At 44.9% G+C, this 18,978-nt stretch overlaps 1 protein-coding gene across 5 annotated transcripts in view; it reads right to left on the bottom strand.

Annotated features, from left to right (window-relative positions):
* FAM193A (family with sequence similarity 193 member A) overlaps positions 1-18,978 on the bottom strand; it is a 161,134-nt gene that overhangs the window by 88,739 nt on the left and 53,417 nt on the right. Inside the window, exon 1 of one of the 5 annotated variants that reach the window (XM_078446362.2) lies at positions 13,479-13,736. The exons of the other annotated variants lie outside the window; for them this stretch is intronic. The gene's annotated coding sequence lies outside the window, so the exon portion shown is untranslated. Of the gene's footprint in view, positions 1-13,478; positions 13,737-18,978 lie in introns of those variants that run through there. 5 annotated transcript variants of the gene reach the window in all.

Genomic DNA, 18,978 nt, shown 5'->3' with positions numbered 1-18,978 from the left:
CACCATAAAGAACATCTTAGAAGGAGTTAGAAAATTGTCCACTTAGCCTCTTCACCCAGACATGTTATTACTCTCCCCACGTGCTGAAAAGTGTGCATCTCAATTTCCACACGGGGGACACCAGGACTCTTGACCGTCAGCAGAGTTTAAAGCCACTATTCCAGAGGTGCATGCGTGCACACGAGGGCTCAGACCCAAGGGAGTAATTCTGGCCTGTGTGTATGTGTGCAGATCCCAACCACCTGGGAGGCGGTATTCCCGTTCCAGAGGCGAGATAAACAGCAGGAGCCGGATGGCACCACACATCCCAGACCCAGCCTCCCTTCCAGCTCAGCAGCGGTTATGCTCAATGCATCTCCAGCCACCTGATTTCAACGTCTGCTTTTTCAAAGAGTTAAGATGCAAGATCATGACCCTAGATTCTCTTCAAAACATCAACTATCCTATCAGAAAAGAAAAGTTAGCCCTAAAAATACACAAACAAGCTCCAGAGATGTAAAACAGGCCTAAAGTCACAAGGTCAGCAAGCAGGGGCCAAGATTTTAACCCAAATGAATGTGAGCCCAAGACTGGTCATCTGCACCATAGAGAAACCATCCCAGGAATCCTGCAAATCCTGAGAGGTTCAAGAGAGGCGGACCTGGGAACAGGTCAGCAGGGAAACCAGGCATGGCCTTCCAGAGGCAGGACAGGTGTGCCAAGGGTTCCAAGCCAGAGCACGTGTGGGATCAAGGTGACAGAAACCCCCCAGGCCTCTGTTGCCATCTTCTGCCATGGGCCTCATCGGTCGGAGAGGTGGACAGGGACCCAGGCCAAGGTTATTCAGGCTGGAACTTTGGGGTATTTTACAAAAGTCTCCGGTTTCGGCCAGAGGCTCCTCCGGATACCCTACCCAGCCCTGCCCGGCCAGCAGTGTAGCTCCTCCCTCAGTCCATGGCTCTCTCCCTGCTCTCCTGCACCAAGGCTCACATACGTCTTTGGCTGTGCTTGTTAGCTGGACTGTAAGTGTGCATTTAAACGACTGGCTCCACGGCCACCTGAGTACTCTCAAAAGGCCGCAGTCTCCTTCCCTAAAGCCCTGGCAGGCCAGCAGGTCAGGTGCTTCAACAGGGGGGCTGAATGAATGAATGAATGAATGAATGAATGAATGAATAAATGAATGAATAAGAGAGTGAAAGACAGCACCACTAACACACAAAAGACTTGCACATTTACTCTTACCTGCCTTTATAACCCAGTGACCAAAACTGTCTCCATCACATACGCAGGTTCCATGGATTTAACCAAACCCAGCTCAGCAGCCATGTGAATGTCTGGGCTGCAAGGGGAAGGAAGTGAGTACTGTATCCCGACAAGTGGCGTTCTAGGAAGCTCCAGACTACTCAAACCACAGAACACCATGGGAGCAGACGTCTTTCTCTGTCCCGACAGATCCAAGATGTAGAAAGTATGACAATTTCAAAAATCTCACTGATTTAAAACCACCTCTCGTCCCCAGCCTATGGAAAAAAACCCATCACTAACTGAACAGCCACAGCCTTCAGATTGTTCCAGGCCACCTTTTTACCCAGAGAAGGAGGTGCTAGGTTCCAAGGTTACAAAGTCTCCAAGCCAGAGATAATAACATAAGAGCCAGAACTGACTTGAGGGTAACCACTTCAGTTCCAGATCATCTGTCTGTCCACCCACTGGTCAGCCTGTTCGTCCAGTATTTACTGGAAGCCACCATGTGTCAAGGCACTCATCCAGGTACTGAGGATGCAGCAGTAACTAAAACAAAGTTCCCTGCCCACGGTGAGCTAATGTATCTGTCAAAGGCAAAGACTACAAATAAGACAGAGAAGGAAAAAATACAGAACATTAGACAGTGATCACTGAGAAGGAGAAAAATAGAGAGCAGACAGGAGTGACAGGGGTTGGGGACAATGCCTTCCCATCATTAAGAACCTCCTCGAGGAGACACCTGATGTCGGTGGCTGGTAGCAGCCACACAGATACCTGGGAGAGGGCCACTCCTGAGAGCAAGCACAAAGGCACTGGGGCAGGAGGCCACAGTGGGAGACAGAGAGGGAAGCGGGGGAGGTTCCAACAGGGCGGTGAGGCTGTATGGGGGGGAAGAGAGGAGATGGGAACAGGGGATCAATCAGGGAGAAGCTGCGTGTTCCCCAGGAGTGAGGCAGCAGTGAAGTCTGCTATGAAGGAAGAGCTGACAAGGAATCAGATGTTGAGGATGAACAGAGGTGGGAAAGGCAAAAACAAGTCTTCCTTGACTGAGTGCAGGGAAGGCTCTGGGATGAGGAAGGCCTCTTCCAGAAAACATCTGAAACACACAATGTGCCAACATCCTGACAGGCTAGATCACAGATGCACCTGCAAGTAGCCCAGAGGTCCTGCTGGTTCCAGAGAGACACCGGACTGGCGAACTCAGACTTAAGCGCCGGCCATCCAACGGCAGGAAGCACTCCTCCACGAAGAAAAAAATCAGCAAGGGTGCAGGGCTACAAGGAGGATGTCATTCTAACAAGGGTGAAGTGAGCTAGGGCCCAAATGCTAAGGCAACACAGAAACACACACAGCTGCACATCTGGGAGACAAGCACTGCAGGCGTGGGCAGCACATGCGGGCGTCGGGCGGGGTGGGGGGGGGGGGCGAGGGGCGGGGGGCGGGGGGGGGCGGTGCAGGACAAAGGCCAGGGGCACCACCAGAGACGGGGGCAGGCAGGGTTGCCCATGCGGGCAGTGGGAAGAGGCTGAAGGTTTCTCAGAAGGACATGGTAAGACCCAGTGTGCATGAACACTGTTCCAGGCAGTTCCAGGAGCAGGCAGGAGCCATGGAAAAGCAGAGGTGTCTGATTTAGGAGCACTGAAGGCAGAGCCACACGACTTGCTGATGAACCCAAGGATGTGACGAGAACAGGTCGGACCACCAGGGCAGCAGTCGTGCCAACAACAGGGCTGCCACACACAGCTGGAGGGCTAGGGCCGTGGCAAGAACCAAAAGTTTGCTATAGATGTTGTTACACATGAATTTCGTGTTAAACATCCAGATAATGTGGTGAGTTTGTTTTGCACAAGTAAGATACTTGGGAAATGGGTTGCGACTGAATATGTAATTCTGGGTCACCAGCGCGTGTGGTATGTAAAGCCATGAAGGCAGGCCAGATGATCCACGGAGAGAGGGAACCAAAGTCAAAACTTGTCAACACTTGGCCAACTAGTATAAAGCTAGTCCTCGAAAGATGCCAGCCTCTCCTCTCCACACCGTTCTCAGACAAAGCGAATAACAGAGACTATAAGATACACACGTGTGTATGCTACAACACGTGACTAAAATTCAAATTAACCAAACACTGGTGCCTTGCCCCATGGTTATGCTCCTAACTATCTGTGATCAAATGTAAGGCACACATATAAACTCCACTGATTCCCTGAAAGGCATTTACAGCTGTACTCAAGTATAGCCGACGTAGGAGAAGCTGAAGATATGTGAGGCGTCGACCTGAATACTTCTGACATACGCACACACCCATGAAACCACGGAGATCAAGACAATGAACACTGACCGTCGCCCCCAGGTTTCCTTGTGCCCCCTGAACTCCCTCCCTCCTGTACTCACTCTCCTCCTGCCCCCATTCACAGGCAACCACTGGACTGGGCTCTGTCTCTACCGATTACTATGCAAGTCCAGAAGTTCTATCACACGACATAATGTCTTGCGTCTGGCTTCTTCTGTCAAGTACCGTTATTTGGAGAGGATTCCCAGGTATGTATCAGGACTTTGTTTCTTTTAATTACTGAGTAGTACTCCATTACGTGGGTAAGCCACACCTTGTTTTTATCCATCCTCCCATTCAGAGACATTTGGGCTATTTCCAGTTTCTGGCTATTTACAAACAGTAGTCGCTAGGAACACTCATGTACAATCTTGGTATGGACACATGCTTTTGTTTTTCTTGGATAAACACCAAGGAATAGAATAACTGGGTCATATGGTAGGTGCATGTCTAACTTTTAAGAAATTGCCAAATTATTCCCAAAAAGCAATGTTGTAGATTTCCAGTAACCCACATCCTCATCGATGTGGTGAGCTGTTTTCATGGTAGCCATTGTAATGACTGTGTAGCACTGTCTCACGGTGGTTTTCCTTAAGCGTTAATTATGTTAAATATTTGTTCACAGGCTTATGCAGTATTTATTCAAATCTTTGGCCTGGCTCAAGGTTTATCAATTTTATTACTTTTAAAAGAATCAGCTTTTGGTTTGGTGGACTTTCCATATTTAACAATTTTTTGTTTTGTTGATTTTTGCCTTTATGTTATTATTTCCTTGTCTTGGGTTACTTTGGGTGTAACGAGCTCTTTGATCTGCTTTCTTGTGGTGAGAGAACAAGTCACTGAGCCCTTTCTCTGCACAAAGAGGTGATTAGTGTTCTAAGTGTCCCTATAAGCAGCACTTTGACAATGATTTATAAATTTTGATGTGTGGTGTTTCCATTCTCATTAGGTCCAAAATACTTTATAATTACCCTCTTGACTTCTTCTTTGGCTCATGGGCTATTTAACGTGTGACATGATTTCCTTGCATGTGTAGCTAAGTGTCTTTCATCTGTGATTTCTAATATAATTCCACGTAGTCAGAGAAGCTGCTTTGTACAATTTGAATTCTTCCAAATTTATCAAGACTTTTTTGGGGCACCTGGGTGGCTCAGTCAGTTAAGTGTCTGATGCCTGATTTTGGCTCAAGCCATGATCTCATGGTTTGTTGAGTTCGAGCCTTGCATCGGACTCTGTGCTGACAGCACGGAGCCTGCTTGGGATTTTCTCTCTCTCTCTCTCTCTCTCTCTCTCTCTCTCTCTCCCCCTCCCTGGCTCATGCACACTCTCTCAAAATAAATAAACATTAAAAAAATGACTTTTCATGGGCCAGAATATAGTCTATTTGGTAAATGTTTGACATTTACTTAAAAGAATGTGTAAGTGTGCTATCGTTGGGTAGAGTTTTCTGTAAACATCCGTCAGGTCAGGTCGCCTAACAATGTCATTCAAGTCTTCTATAACCTTAGTTATTTTCTGTTTACTTGTTCAATCAATTACTGAGAGGTGTTAAAAACTCCAACCATAATTTTGTATGTATCTATTTTTCCTTGAAATTCTTTTTAATCTAAATTTTAGTCAGTTAACATATGATACAATATTAGTTTCAGGAGTAGAATTCAGTGACTCATCACTTACATACAACACCCAGTGCTCATTACAAGTACCCTCCTTAGTACGCATCCCCCAACTTCCCTCCATCAACCCTCAGTTTGTTCTCTATCCTTAAGAGTCTCTTGTGGGTTCCCTCTTTTCTCTTTTTCTCCCCACTTCCCATGTGTTCATCTGTTTTGTTTCTTAAATTCCACATATGAGTGAAATCATATGGTATTTGTCTTTTCCTGACTGACTTATTTCTTGTAACATTTTTCAGCATTTTTCACACAACTAGAACAACCTTAACATTTGTATGGAACCACAAAAGACCCCCAAAGAACCAAAGTAATCCTGAAAAAGAAAGCTGGAGGCATCATAAGTCCAGATTTCAAGCTATATTATAAAGCTGTATCATCAAGATAGTATGGTAGTGGCACAAAAAAAACAAAAAAACAGACACATAGATCAATGGAACAGAACAGAAAACCCATAAATGGACACACAACTATACGGTCAACATCTTCGACAAATCAGGAAAGAACATCCAATGGAAAAAAGACAGTCTCTTCAGTAAGTGGTGCTGGGAAAACTGGAGGGTGGCATGCAGAAGAATGAACCTGGACCACTTTCTTACACCACACCCAAAAATAAACTCAAAATGGATGAAAGACCTACATGTGAGACAGGAAACCATCAAAATTCTAGAGGAGAACAAAAGCAGCCATCTCTTTGACCTCAACAGAGCAACTTCTTACTAGACATGTTGCAGAAGGCAAGGAAAACCAAAGCAAACATGAACTATTGGGACCTCATCAAGATAAAAAGCTTCTGCACAGCAAAGGAAACAATCAACAAAACTAAAAGGCAGCCTACGGAATAGGAGAAGGTATCTGCAAATGACATATCTGACAAAGAGTTAGTATCTAAAATCTATAAAGAACTTATCAAACTCCACACCCAAAAACACACAATGCAGTTAAGAAATGAGAAGACATGAATAGACACTCTTCCAAAGAAGACATCCAGATGGCCAACAGACACATGAAAAGATGCTCAACATCACTCATCATCAGGGAAATACACATCAAAACCACCATGAGATACCACCTCAGACCTATCAGAATGGCTAAAAGGATGCAGAGAAAGGGGGAACCCTCTTGCACTGTTGATGGGAATGCAAACTCCAGCCATTCTGGAGACCAGTATGGAGGTTCCTCAAGAAACTAAACATAGAACTACCCTATGATCCAGCAATGTTTTCCCTTGAAGTTCTATCAGTTTTTCATCCACATACTTTGAAGCTCTGTTATTAGGTGCAAAGACATTTAGGACTGTTACGTCCTCTTAATACACTGACCCCTGTATCAGTATGAAACTACTCTCTTTGCTCCGGTATCTATTTTTCTGATACTTAAAGAGCCACTCCAGCTTTTTACTTACATAAGGCAAGGCATGTCTTTGCCTATGACTTTACTGTGCACATCTCTATGTTTACAGCACATTACAGCAGAAAGCATATAGCTGGGACGTGCTACTTTTCCTATCTCACAATCTTTTAAAATTGGCATGTTTGGGGCGCCTGGGTGGTTCAGTGGGTGAAGCATCCAACTTCGGCTCAGGTCATGATCTCACTGCTCGTGGGTTCGAGCCCCACATTGGGCTCTGTGCTGACAGCTCAGAGCCTAGAGCCTGCTTCCGGTTCTGTGTGTGTGTCTCTCTCTGCCCCTCCCCTGCTCAAGCTCTGTCTGTCTCTCAAAAATAAATAAACATTACAATTTTTAAAAAATTTTTAATTTAAAATTGGCATGTTTAGATCACTTATATTAAATACAATTGTGGATATTAAATGGATATTTAAGTTTATAAAATTTATCACCTAATTATTTTTCTAATGACCCATGTGTTGTTTCCTTTTCCTCTTTTTCAGCTTTTTAAAAATTGAGTATTTTTTATGACTCTATTCTATCTCTTTTGTTGAACTGTGAGCTACACTTTTCTGTTTGAAGTGGTCACTTTAGTGTCATGGTGTACATTTTTACTTACCACAGTCATCAAGTAAGACTTTACCACTGAACATACAAGAATCCTACATTCCCCTCAGCTGGCCTTCATGTTACTGTTGTCAGACATTTTCCTTCTACACGTAAGTCTCATGGTTTGTTGCTGCTTTTGCTTTATTATTAGTTTTTAAGATTTTATTTTTAAGTAATCTCTACCCCCAGCATGGGGCCTGGGGCCTGAACTCATGACCGAGAAAAAAGAATTGCCTGCTCCACTGACTGAGCCAGGCAGGCACACCACTGCTCTTCTTTTAAACAGACAATTGTAGGGGCGCCTGGGTGGCTCAGTCAGCTGAGCGTCTGACTTTGGCTCAGGTCAGGATCTCACAGTTCTCGAGTTCAAGCCCCCCGCTGGGCTCTCTGCTGTCAGCACCGAGCCTGCTTGGGATTCTCTGTAGCCCGCTCTCTCTGCCCCTACCCCATTTGCTCTCTCTCAAAAATACACATCAAAAAACTGGACAACTGTATTTTAAAGTAATTTAAAACGTATTTTCTGCATACATTGACAATTTGCAGTGTCTTTCTTTCTTTCCGCAGACTCACATATCCACCTGGTGACATCTGTTCTCTACCTCAGAACTTCCTTTACCATATTTGTGATGGAGATCCACTGGCCATGCATTCTTTTGGCTTTTTACGTCTGAAAAAATGTTGATCTCATCTTCACTTTTAAGCGACATTTTTGCTGGTTTGCAATTCCAGGTTATGCTCTTGCCTTTCTGCACTTTAAAGCTGTTCTCTCTCCATCTCCTGGCTTGCGCCGTGCCGTCTTTATCTTTGTCCAATACATAATACATCTTTTTTCTAAAATTTTTTTCTTAGCGTGGATTTATTTTTGAGAGAGGCCGAGCATGAGTGGGGGAGGGGCAGAGAGCGAGAGAGACACAGAATGTGACACAGGCTCCAGGCTCCGAGCTGTCCGCACAGAGCCCAATGTGGGACTCGAACCCACGAACTGTGAGATCGCGACCTGACTGAAGTTGCACACTTCACTGAGCCACCCAGGCACCCCTAATGCATCGCTTTTCCTGACTGCATTTTTCTTTTAACCGCTGTTTTCCCTGACACAATGATGATGTGTCTTGGTGTAATTTTCTTCATCTTTCTTATGCTTGAAGCTTACTGAGCTTCTGGGATCTGTGGGTTTATAGTTTTCAACAAATTGGACATTTTTCAGCCATTATTCCTTCAAATTTTTTTCGTATTCCTCATTCCCATTCTTTCTCTCAGGGACTCCAATTACGCATACACAGTGGGCCCCGGGAAGCGGTTTCAAAGCTCACTGATGCTCTGTTCACCCCCGCCCTGCCCTGCAGGCTTCTCCTTCATGGTTCTTTTTGGATACTTTCTATTGCTATCTCCTCAAGTTCCTTCACCTCTTCTGCTGCAGCATCCAACGCGTTCAAGTCTAGAAGTTCACCTGGGTTTTCTTTTATTCTGTGTTTCCTTTTAACATGCTCATGCTTTCCTCTATCTGGCTGAATATACAGAATATAGTGATAACTGCGTTAACATCTAGCTAATAATTCTATCACATGTGTCATTTCTGAGTCTGTTTCTATTTTTCATTTTGTACCTCATTATGGATCGTACTTGCCTGCGTCTGTCTCTGCATGCCTCATGATTTCTGACCAGATAGTCTGGACACTGTAGGCTTTACCGTGTTAGGTCACGGGTATTGTTTTACGCCTTCAAATATTTCTGAGCTTTGTTCTGGGCCATAGTTGGGTTATTTGGGAAGAGTCTGGTCTTCCCAAGGCTTGCTTGTAAAACTTGGGAGGTGGGATCAGAACACCTTTTTGTTTGTTTCTTTTTTAAAGATCTAACTGGCTTTATTAAGTGATTCGTGCATCAGGCAGCATCCCATTGGGAAGGTAGAGATGCTCCCAGGATGAGAGCACCTTCAATCTGCCCCACTACTGAGGCAATACCCTGGGAGTGCACTATCTGTGTGTCGCAAGATTCCCCCACTCTGGCTGTGGGCACACAAATTGTTTGGGGCCCTGCATGCTCCAAGGACTGTTGCACGACTCCCTTCCTGGGTTCTTTCCTTGGCACGCAGTTTCCACACATGCCCGTGCTCATCCGTACACAGCTGAGTATTCAAGGAGAATCCCACGTGGTTCTCCAAAACTCTCTTTTTCTCTTTGCAGCCCTCTCTTCTCTGGTACTCTGCCCTGTAAATTTACTTTGGCCTCCCCACCCCAAGGAAACCACCAGGTTCTCTTTGGGCTACTCCCTCCTTTCTTCCTGAGCCACGGCCTGCAAATGCTCTCAAGGCAGTAAGCTTGGCCAGTCCTTAGCTCGTTTAGTTTCTCTGTCTCTCAGAGATCACCGTCCTGTACTGCCTGCTGTCCAATGTTGGAACAATGCTGTTCGAGATAGTCTGTCCTTCATTTAAGTGGTTTAAGACAGAAGGATAAACCCAGTCTGGTTACATCAATATTCTTTAAAAATAAATGTACAAGAATAAACACTAAATAAGTGTCGTCCCCCTAATCCTACACACATACAGATAAAATGTATTTATATAAAGGCATTTTATTGATTTACTTACTTACTTCAGATCCTATGTTGTAACCCAGACGTTTTTCCATAAGAGAATATATTTATTCCTAAATTGGCACTCCTGCTGAAAACACATGCAAGTGCCACGGACACCTGAGATCTGCACCTGTGACTTAAGACACTTCATCCTTTCTCAGTAAACTGGTTTTCTACTCTGTGGTACAAGCCGTCGTTTGTGGCCAATGTGTATACATGTAAGAAAGATACCAAATTCATTTTCCTGCTAGGCTTACACTCTAGTTTTAAAAGTAATCTCCAGGGGTGCCTGGGTGGCTCAGTCAGTTACGCATCCGACTTCGGCTCAGGTCATGATCTCACAGTTCGGGAGTTCGAGCCCCGCATCAGGCTCTGTGCTGACAGCCCAGAGCCTGGAGCCTGCTTCAGCTTCTGTGTCTCCTTCTCTGTCTGCTCCTCCCCCACTCATGCTCGCTCGCTCTCTCTCTCTCTCTCTCTCCTTCAAAAAATAAATAAAAACATTAAAAATATATATAAAAAAATAAAAATAAAAGCAATCTCCAAAAAAGAAACTCCAAATGCAATACGAAAAACTCAGACTTACTATTTAAAGACTTTACATGTAGGGGCGTCTGGGTGGCTCAGTTGGTTAAGCGTCTGACTCTCGATTTCAGCTCAGGTCACGATCTCTGCGTCATGAGTTCAAGCCCCACATCAGGGTCCACGCTGACAGTGTGGAGCCTGCTTGGGATTCTCTCCCTCTCTGTCTCTGTCCCTCCCCTGCATGTGCTTGCTCTCTCTCTCTCTCTCTCTCTCTCTCAAAATAAATAAACTTTTAAGAATAAAGACTTTACAGCTAAACTTATTATAGACCCAAAGAAAATACGGCACCTTGGGGCATAATAGCACTAAAGGTGGTCAGGTAATAATGGCACATCTCAGGTCACACAGCCCAGGGAAGGCTAAAGCCAGGATTCTCATGTACACAAAACACAAAGCAAACATGCCTGTTTTTGTCCCGTTAACATCTCCTGCCTCAGAGACTATACAGCGGTCTCTTCCTGACTGGTCCCCAACCCACACATCTGTCTGCTTTCCACATATCCTCTACTTCTGTCAGGATGGCTTCTCACACTGCACATGTGACCAGAATATTCCTCTGCTCTGAACCCTTCAATAGGTCCCCTGCCTAAAAGGATCAAGCACGACAGACAAGGCCCTTGTCGCTTAGTCGCTGCAGAATTACCCAGCTGAAACTCCTTAAAATCCCAAACCTCTGCCCCATTCAACTGTGGGGCCTCAGTACATATGCCATTTCCAATCCTGAAACACCGATCTCCCGTCCGTTACCAGGCAGCTGTTAGGCACCCTTACAAACCTCACTGGGCTATGATTCTTTTTCTGTGAACTGTGCTTTCTTCCAACTTACTCCCCGCCCCTCAAGCAATACAGCCCCACAGAGTTAATTACCCCGATTCCTGTACCCCCTCTGCGCTTGACACGACTACCTTATGCTTTCAAACGTCCGTCTTCTCATGACACTCAAGAATCTTTAAGTCCCACAAAGCACCCAGCATCCAGCAGGCACCCAGTAAATGCTCAATGACAGAAATGAAGCCGCTACTCCACATCGCCAATTCACCTTCGGTCTCCGCTACTCCCACCGCCACTTCCCTCGCTCAGTTCACACACAATCTTTTGGGAGCTACCTGTGTCCAGGGATGACTGCGTGTGTGGTCACTAAAACATCTACAGTCTTTTCTGCTTCCTTTCTGAACTCAGCTTTCCCAAAGCACATGCAGGTTCTGTAAGCAAGTGGTACTACTTGGGAAATAATTACTAACATTAATATTTAAGTTCTCTTCCAATTAGTTACCATAAAATTGCTAACAGAACCATGAGTTAGGTGCAAAATTATTTAAATATTTTAATGTTTTGGAACATGTAATTTATATAATCGCAGAGAGTAAAATATTTTTAGCAATTTCAAGACTTCAAAGGTGCTTCCTAAAAATTCAATAAACATTAATTACTGATTCCCTATTATTACATTATGATAGCATTCTTTTTACAGCTAATGTGGAAGTGAGGTTCTTTGTGTTTTGTTGTTTGTTTTAGGATTTACTTCAATTTCAGTTTATATTTTTTAAAAAGTAGAGAAAGCCTAAAAAAATCTGCAACCATTGGTTTCTTATAGCTGCTGGTCAACCTTCTGACTGGGCCTACCTATGAACGCCCAGTGGTTCTACAGAAGTCAACAGGGTGGCTTTGCGCACTAATGAAGGCACAGTGGTACCTGCTCTCTGCCAGAAACTATAGTTATATACAATGGTTTTAAGCATGTAACTGTTATTAATATGGTCTTTGTATATACAGGAAGTCCTCTTTGAAGTCTAGTAAGCAAGGCAATGACTGTTTTGATTCTGCTTAGCTGGACGAAGATAAATGTCTAAGCAGCCTCGGAACAAGTCAGGATGCCGGGGCGAGTTTAGCGCCACTGCTCCGTCATCTGGCACATGGCAATTCACACATTCAAATGTTTACAGAATACCTCAGGTCTCTGCATTTAAGCTCCATATGGCAAAAGAGAAAAAGAACTTGAATTTATTAGTAGCAGCAAATCAGACAGTTAAGAAAGACTCACGACCCTGGAAATATGTCTTTCTTACATTCTTTTTCACCTATCTTGAAACCACAAATCACCTACTGTGATCAAATGACATGCTGATATCAAAGTATACTAACTTCTCTGGCTATAGTTTGCACCCCGTTTAAAATCTGAAAATTCCAGTAACCAGTCATTTAGTACAGGGTGCTAACAGTCTTTACAGCAATACCCAGATATCACCAGAGGGGAAGAAAAAACCCATAAATAGAACAGAAGCCGGAAAGGCTTTGAGTCAGACACTGTAAGTGGGATAGGCAACACTTGAAAACTGAGTGACTGAGGTAATTCCAAAGGTAGCCACTCAACACACTCCGCAAGCTCGTCACCAACATGGCCCTGCTGACCTGGGCACCCAGGCCAGGGGCAGCCCCCTCCGTCCACCCCACACCCGGCCACAGGGAGGCACCTGGTGCCAGGACAGCCACACCAGAGACTAGCCAGTGACCTAAAATAATAACCACAAAAAGTACTTGCCTTTTGCAGAATCCCCAACTTCCCATAACACAGAATGTGGTGATAACACTGAGTTGGCCTCCAGGATTGTTACTAAAACTGTTATGGTCCAAGAAATTCACAAGGCAGGGAGAGGAGGCACAGAAACTTTCACTGGAGGGCTAAGAGTCCGAAGGAAGAGGGAGGGGTGCCTCCCCGCAGGAGCTGCAGAAGAAAGGGAGCAGAGGTGTGGAGAGCAAGCTGAGGGGAGGCAGAGCAGAGACTTCCATGTGAAGCAGGTGCACAGGCGGGCAGCAGCAGGAGGCGGGGACCCACCGGATATGTAGCCTTAACAGGGCACCCTGGCCAGGTGAGCAGGCGCCTGTCAAAGCATCTGGTCCCCGTGGGTCTCACAACGAGGGGAAGGGCACAGACCTCTTGCTGAAACTGCAAACATTTAAAGGCCACGACAACACTCAGCGCTGCAAACAGCACTGCAGAATGATGATGGTGTGAAGTCCTAACGACCTGTTTGAAAACCCACTGGCAGTTTGTCTCCAGAGGCTCCAAGCCGTCTACCTGGAGCTGTGCCCCTCGGCATGCTTACCCAGCACACGCCTCCTCGCCTAGGTGAGACCTCTGCTCACGCACCAGGCCCCGCCATCTGCTTGAGGACTCTGTTCTGTGGATTCTCCCCTCCATTCTTCGGATCATCAATCTTTCCTTCTTTCCTGCATCATTTCCATGAGGATACAAGCACACTGTTACCACTAGGCTGAAGACACAAAACACCCTCCTCGGGACCACACTTCCACCTCCAGCTACTAGGAACCTCTTTTCCTTCCTTTTCAACTCCGTTGGAGCTGTGCACCCCAGCTCTTTCTAAGAGAAATTAAATGCAAGCCACAAATGTGAGCTATGCAGTAAATTAAAACACACACACCCACACACACACACACACACACACACACACACACACACACACTAACAACAATGGTGAAAACAAGACAGCACTTCACACCTATCAGAAAGGCCAAAGTCCAAGGCACGTGGGTGAGCAAGTGGGGCAACAGGAACTCTCGTTCACGGCGGTGGGAGCGCAAATGGTGCGGTCACTTTGGAAGACAGTTTGGCAGCTTCTTACAAAACGAAACATGCTCTTACCATACGATCCAGCAATTATGCTCCTTGGTATATACCCAAAGGAGCTGAAAACTTTGATCCACACAAAAAAAACTCGCATATGAATGTTTATAGCACTTTTATTCAAAATTTCAAAACTTGGAAGCCACCAAGATGTCCTTCAGAACGTGAATGGATAAACTACGATCCATCCAGACAGTGGAATATTACTCACACTCAAAAGAAATGAGCACCAAGCCAGGAAAAGACATGGAGGAACTTTAAATGCACATTACTAAGGGAAAGAAGCCAATTTCAAAAGGCTACATACTGTATGATTTCACGTACAGGACATTCTGGAAAAGGCAAAGCCACAGAGACAGTAAAAAAAAAAAAAAGAAAGAAAGAAAGAAAGAAAAAAAGTGGTTGCCAGGGGTTGGCGGAGGAAGGGAGGTACAGGAGGAGCACAGAAGATGTTTTAGGGCAGTGAAACCACTCTGCATGATACCGTAATAGGGATACCTAGCATTAGACACTTGTCCAAACCCAAAGAATGTACACCACCAAATGACCCAATGGGAACTATGGACTCTGAGCTAATGATGATGTATCAGTATAGGCTTACCAACTGTCACAAACGCCCCTCTGGTGGGGGATGCTGACCGTGTGGGGGCGTGCGTGCGTGTGTGTGTGTGTGTGACGACGGAGGAGGGGTACGTGGGAACTCCCTGTACTCCTTGCTCAATTTTTCTGTGAATCTAAAATTGCTCCAAAAAATGAAGTCTATTAAACCCCCACTCCAAAGAAAAAAACCCCACAGGTGAATGCTACTCACATCATATTTCACTCAGTAACACCCACAATATTCTATCAAAGGTAATCCATTTAAACTATTAATGAGATGTTTCGTACTCTTTTCTCGTACCAAGCCTTCAATATTCGGTATGCACTTGCACACTTAGAGCACATCTCAGGCGTTCCACGGCCACACACAGCCAGGCACCTCGGACTAAAAGGTGCAGGGCCATGCTCACTCTCCAACCTGCCAGTAAGGCTCTTGCTCGCCACCAATCCTCCAGCATCACACTGGACTCCACCGACAAAAGGCACAGGGGTTCACTCTCTCCCATTGGATGGTCTTTCTTCCACTGGCCTGCTGGTCATCACACCCTCCTGATGCTTCTGAGAACCCACTCCGACCCCAGATGTCGTGACTCCAGGCAAAGATGGCTCCACACATTCCTCCAGACCAGGACTCCTAACCTTAGGGTCAGTTCCCAGCCACCTTCTCTGCTCTGTGTTCAGTTTGTGCCTCAGGCTTCTAGCAGTTCCTCTTTTCAGAGAAGAGACCTTATTTCTTTCCTGGTAGCTTTCAGGGAAGAGGTGTAGAATCAAATGCCTTGACCCCAAGTCCTGGATGGCCCTATAAGCGGGGACAGGGACTGAGAAGTGGGGAAGCCGGGCTTCAGTGACAGAGGCGAAGTGCAGAAAGACCGGGCAGAACAACTCCCACTGCCAGTTAGCTCCTAACTGCGTCTAAGGAAGCATGTGTCGCTTGTATCACGAGAAAAGCAAACTTTCCTAGAAAGACTTCTGGAAGCTGAAAGGGTAGGCCAGCTGGTGGTGAGAAGGGGCCCTCACGTTCAGTGCTCGCAAGGCATTCGGGTCTGGCCCTCTCTGTCCTTGCTCAGTCAGGATCACAGACGCCATCTCCTCTGTTGCCTAGGTGGCCTGCCAAACTGTTGACTACACCACTGGGCACTGGTGCACTGGAGGGGCCAGCAGACAGAGCCCGGTGCCCGGATGATGGCATGCCACCCACATGTGACAGACCCCGACCTGAGGCTGAGGCCCCTCCCTCCCGCCAGCACAACCCCAGCCCATGTGGATTCCAAACTGGCACAGGAACAGCATCCTCCATTGCTGATAGGGACACCCAGACTATGTATCTGCTGCTCCAAGGCTCTGGTAACAAACTTTAACAATTTTACCAAGAGACAAAAACTGGTAACAGAAATCAGTTAAGGAATGGGAAACTGACATACCCAGAAGCAAGAAGATTCAGGTACCTTCATTTGATGTCTCAAGTACAGAAAATTTTGCATTTATAGTGAAAGGCATTTAACCACATTATCAGAAATTCTAAAAATGTTCTCTATTTCATTTTCAGTAATTTAATAACTAGAATCTCATATTCTGATGAAAAACAAAGACTGTATATTCTTTTTTTTTTTTTAATGTTTATTTATTTTTGAGAGAGAGAGAGAAAGAGTGACCGAGCACGCACACAAGCCAGGGAGGGGCAGCGAGAGGGAGACACAGAATCTGAAGCAGATTCCAGGCTTTGCACTGTCAGAACAGAGCCTTACACGGGGTTCGAACCCACAAATTGGGAGATCATGATCTGAGCTGAACTCAGATGCTTAACCCACTGAGCCACCCAGGCACCTCTGTATAGTCTTTAAATATATGTATAAGCATTTTTTCTGGCATTAAATAGGAGATACATGTGATTATGTATAAAATCACATCTGTGAGATACAATGGTCAACACCATATATAAAATAAATGGCTGAACAAAAACAGACTCCAAAGAGCTTTTGAAATCTGTATTTTTAACGCTGACAATCACACCTCAATTACAAATAGCAGCTTAATTCAAAAACAGCACAGTCTTCACCTCACACACGCTACAATGGCTTTGCTCGAAAAGACAACAACAAACAACAGGTGTTGGCGAGGTGTGGAACCCCGTGCACTGTTGGTGGGAATTGTAAACAGGTGCAGCTGCTGTGGAAAACAGGCCGGGGGTCCCTCACAAAATCAGAAACAGAACTACCATGTGACCTAGCAATTCCACTTCCGGGCATGTATCCAACGAAAACGGAAACACGAGCTCAAAACCATGTCTGCACCTCCACTTTCACTACAGTAGCAGCTACAAGAGCCAAGGCATGGAAGCAGCCCAAGGGTCCATTAATGGAAGAACGGAGAAAACACAATGGAGCACTACTCAGCCATAAAAAAGAACAAAATCTCAACACCAACGGATCTCGAGGGCATTATGCTAAGGTGAAGTAAGTCAGAAAAGGACAAATCCCATATTGTTTCACTTACATGCTGAATCTAAAAAACGACAATAAAAAGAACAAATACTGAGCTCAGACAAAACAGACTGGCAATGCCAGCGGCAGGGCTGGAGGAGGAGAGAAATGGGTGAAGGGGGTCAAAAGGTGCAAGCTCCCAGTTATAAGATAAGTAAGTCCCAGGGACATCATTGTGTATGTCATGACAACTACAGTTAACAATACTGTATTGCATATCTGAAAGTTGCTAAGAGAACAGATCTGAACAATTCTCATCGTAAGAAAAAAGTCTGCAACCGTGTGTGGTGGCAGATACCAGATTTACTGTGGTGATCATGTGTGTACAAACACTGCCTTATTATGTTGTACACCTGCAACTAATATAATGTTGTATATCATACCTCAATAAAAAAAAAATTTTTTTAAGAGCAAAGTCAAAAGCAATTTTAGACAGCTTTGAGCTGATCCCTAAACTAACACAAGATCCAGCTTGGTAGCCACTGTCAAAATGTGGCTACAGAGCACTTGAAATGTGATTAGTCAAACTGAGATGTGGCAAAGTATAAAATCCACACCAGACTTCAAAGACTTGTATAAAAAAAGGAATGCAAATATTTCAGTAATAATTTTTGTATTGATTCCACGCTGAAATAATATTGTCGCTGGTTACTTAAGGTTAAGTAAAATATACTAGGTAAAATTGATTATATTTGTTTCTTTTTACCTTTATAAGATGGTTACTAAAAAAAATATATTTTTAAGTAGGCTGCACGCCCAGCATGGAGCCCAACGCAGGGCTCGAATTCGCAACCCTGCGATCAAGACCTAAGCTGAGATCAAGAGTCAGATGCTTAACTGACCGAGCCACCTAGGTACCCAGTTTTATTTTAAGTAATTTCTACACCCTACACGGGGCTCAAACTGAGATGATGGGTCACAAGCTCTGGCCAGGTACCCCCTCAGTACACTTTCAAGACATTATTATGGAAATATCCCAACACATACAAAAGACGAAAGAATAGTATAATGAACTCTTCACGTACCCATCACTCAGCTTCAACAATTACGTTTCATCTACTCTTTCCACCTCCCCACTTTTTTTTTTTTTTGAGAGAGCGAGCGGGGGAGGGGCAGAAGGAGAGTGAAGGAGTAAGAGGGAGGGAGGGAGGGAGGGAGACAGAGACAGACAGAGACAGAGAGAGTATCTCAAGCAGGCTCCAAACTCAGTGCTGAGACTGACACGGGGCAGAATCCCACAACCCTGGGATCATGACCTGAGCTGAGATCAAGAGTCAGACGCTTAACCGACTGAGGCCCCCCACCCCCCCACCCCCCGCCCCACGCCCCTGGTTACTAACAATTTTACAATTACATGTGACTTACATTCCATTTCTCTTGAGCAGTACTGGGCTGGAAAGTCACTATTTCTCCCTTTTCCCATCTTCTATGAACTAATAATAAAGAATAAATATCCAGCCCTAAGCAGAAGGAAATGAAGTCACAGGGAATAACTTACAAATAGGAAAAAGAACAGCTAGAAAATGAGAATTTGACTACCGCTGACAATAGCTCGAAATACTTTAATCCTTTTAAACTCCCAAGTTTTTTAACACAGAAATTTAAAACTTCTGTAAAGCATAAAGTTGTTGTTTTTTTTTTTTTTTTAATACCAACTTAGACAAAATATCTGTAATACAGAGGCAATAGGCTAATCTCCTCAATATGTACAGGAGCTTCTAATCATCCCAACAGCCTTATATGGTGAGTCCAATTACCATCCTCACTTTACTGAAGAGAAAATTGAAGTGCTGAGTTTGAGAAACTTGTTCACGCTGGCTAGTAAGTCTCAGAACGAGGATTCGACGTAGGTGAGCTGGCTTCAGACACTGGAAGATGTGC

This window comes from Panthera onca, chromosome B1 (assembly GCF_046562875.1).
Source record: "Panthera onca isolate mPanOnc1 chromosome B1, mPanOnc1 haplotype 2, whole genome shotgun sequence".
NCBI lineage: Eukaryota > Metazoa > Chordata > Mammalia > Carnivora > Felidae > Panthera > Panthera onca.
The sequence above is the reverse complement of the archived record's forward strand: the minus strand, read 5'-3'. Positions and strand labels throughout refer to the sequence as shown.